Genomic DNA, 3,157 nt, shown 5'->3' on the forward strand with positions numbered 1-3,157 from the left:
CAGAGAGAGCAATTTTCCAGTGTGTGCCTCATATTCAATCCTGGTTCCTTTGTTTGAGGAGTCTTACATTTCATTGGCTGATGTGTGACATCAGAGATGGAGGCTTTCTCAGGATTGGTCACAGATAAATTTACAAACATTTGATTGGTTAGTTTCAAGTTACAGACTCCAAATATAATAGAAAACACAGTTTCCAACAACCACTAGATGGCACTGTTTACTCATTTATTACAGAACTGGTGTGCTTCTAAATTCCTTTTTGTCTGGCCTCATCAATCACTGGTTAAACTAAACCTTTTGTCTTCCCTCTGTTATTTCCCTTTATGTGACTGTGTTATTGTGATGCATAGTGGTATAATTAATACAAGACAAACTAACTTCTTGTTGTAAATAAAGATTTTAAGAAACCTTTATTTCAATTAAATCTAGCCCCTTTTGTTAACTTAGAGGCTCTCATTATGTTTTGCTGGCTTATCAGGGACTCTCTCTGGTATGTCGCTGCTTATCTCTGCAGATGTCTGTATCTTAGAGTACTCTTTTTTTAATTAGCAACAGATTTACTGTCTTTGCCAAGGCTGTCAACTGTCTTATCTAATGTTGCTAGTTTTCCCTCATTAAAATGTCTCTAACCTGTTCATAACCCTTAGTTATCTGCTTCTTGGTGCCAAGAGATCCTGATTAATTGGTGCAGGCATCCTGCTTCCTGCCTCCTCTTAGTTCTCTGTATGTTGTAAATTTGTCTCTGAGTTGTAAATCTGTCACTTTGAGTCTACAGAGTTGGAATGCTTTTCTTAAGATAAGAGTTCTAGTGTCTCCTTGTTAATTAACTTCTGCCAAGGTTGCATCTTGAATTACAATTTTTAAACTTGTGGCTTTCAAGCAAAACTTAATAATTTTCCTTTTCTGTGTATTTCTATACTATTATTTAACTTTCAATAACATAAGGCAATCAAGCTTTACTCTAATAGCTAATTTATATATTGATTACACTTTAAAAAAACAATCTCTATAATTATTGAGACATTAAGAACGATTGGCATGCAGGCATGTTATATTTGGCACTTCTGTGTTGCTATGGTGTAATGCTCTCTCAGTATTCATAACACTGTCCTTCTGAAATTTAAATGTTTTAAAAGTCCAAAAACCTAACCCTAACCCCCATGTGTTTTCATCTGTCTACTTGTTTCCAAGCAGGGCTGAGGCTGGAATTTCCCTCTCTCATGCTGCCTATTCAGAGACAATGCTTAATGAATATACAAGCTGTAAAATTGATTCCAAGAGAAGCTTAAATCATTTGTCATGCTAGCAATTAGCTCGGCAGATGTAAATTCCAGCTTCATATACTCCCTTTTTACATGAAGCGGTTCTTGTCCTTGAGCTAGAAACATTCCTTGATTTACAGCTTGTCTCTGTTTCAGTTTCAGAGACCAGGAAAAATGCTTTCTTTGTTCTGAACATATAAGTTCTCTATTTCTTAAACATTATTTGTTTTAAACTAATTTACCTATAAACACCATAACATAGCATTAACATTTGGTTCATTAACATGAGTAAACATTTGAACATTTTCTCTATTAAACTGCTAAACATATAAACCACAATGTGTCTGTGTTTATGAGCATGGCATAATGGCTTTCATGGCCTTGCCTCACTTGGGCCATAAGGCACATAAAACTATGAGGGCCATAAGGCATGTTTGTGCCTCCTCAAGAGTCAACTAGGCCGGCACGCAGAAGCATGCTGGCCTCTCAAGGCTGAATTCAGCCTCCGCACTAACAGAGGGAGCGAAACTTGCATCCGCCGAGCTTGGCGGATGCCAGGCTCTGTTGAGGGTGGGGAGGAGGCAGGGAAGAGGCGGGAGGGAGGCATTCCAGGGCAGGCAGAGGGTGGCCCCAGGGGCAAGCAGGCGGGGAGCAGGAGGTGGGGCTGGGATCCGGCTGTTATGCCAGATTCTAGCCTCCATATCCAAGTGGAGCAGCTTCAAGTTGCTCTGCTCTTCTTGAACTTGTGCCACCTCAGGAGGCACAAGTCCGCGAGACCCTTAGGGGCTGCGGTGGCTTACCCAGGCTTGTTCCAGCACAAGATAGGATTGCCTCTGCAAGGAGCTAGTGCCAAACTGTACTTTCCCCTTGATCCTTCCAGGGTCTGAAGGCCAGTCCTTTCTATCTTTCAGTTCTAAAGACCTTTTTCTCTCAAGCGGCGGAGTCATTCTTGCTCATCTCATTGGACTGTGGTCTGGGATGTTCTTCTGAATTATGCATCTGTGTAGGGTGTAAGGAGCTGCAAACACCACACAACGTACTCACAAGAGGAACGGGCCTCTATAGAAGAAGGTGCCACTTCTGTTTTTGGAGGTGCTGGATTCACTCTGCTTGTTTGGGGGATTCTGGTTGTGTTAAGCTAAGAAATCCTGTTTCTGTTGCTCACTCCTTGGTCTGTTTTTCATCTCAGTATCCGAAAAGAACCATTGCTCTCTGGCAACACACATGCCATTTTGAGTTCCACAACAGAAGAAAGATAGAAAATAAATAAAAAGGAGTGACAGTGAACCATGCATGTCCCCCTGGGCTCCTCAGTGGATGAGTGGGACAATAAACCACAAGTGTAAATTTCCTCTTCTACTGTTACCCTGCACATGCCTGATCTCGTCTGATCTTGGAAGCTAAGCAGGGTCAGGCCTAGTTAGTACTTGGATGGGAGACCGCCTGGGAATACTGGGTGCTGTAGGCTTATACCATAGTCTTTCGAGACTGAAGGTTGCCAACCTATTTGTCAGTGCCATCATTACTTTTGCCTACGTGGCTGATTCTATGCTACATCTGATTCCTTCTTTAATCTAGTTCCTTCCCTAAATTTGTTGCTATCTTCCATCAGCAGCTTTGACTGCAGTGACTCAGAGCCCAATCCTGAGCTCAGTGCGCTAGCTCATCACCAGCGTGGTGGCAGACCTACTGGACAAAGGGCCTTGCTGCCCCAGGAACAGCACGCGCACTTGGTTTGCCTGTGCCTATGCTTGAGAACTTGTACTCTGTTTGGTTTATTTGGTGAAGAATTGTGCCCTGCTATCTCTGGGTTCGTTATCCCACCCACGCACCCCCCCCCCCAAAAAAAATTGTATGTAATGGTAGTGTGGCCTCTATCAGTAGAACTAAAATTA

General features: G+C 42.4%; 1 pseudogene; it reads left to right on the forward strand.

The window, feature by feature from the left end:
- Positions 1–2,616: 2,616 nt before the first annotated feature.
- On the forward strand, positions 2,617–2,730 carry LOC136642580 (5S ribosomal RNA; annotated as a pseudogene).
- Positions 2,731–3,157: the final 427 nt, after the last annotated feature.

The sequence above is a fragment of the Tiliqua scincoides genome, chromosome 2 (genome assembly GCF_035046505.1).
Source record: "Tiliqua scincoides isolate rTilSci1 chromosome 2, rTilSci1.hap2, whole genome shotgun sequence".
In the NCBI taxonomy this organism is placed as follows: Eukaryota; Metazoa; Chordata; class Lepidosauria; order Squamata; family Scincidae; genus Tiliqua; species Tiliqua scincoides.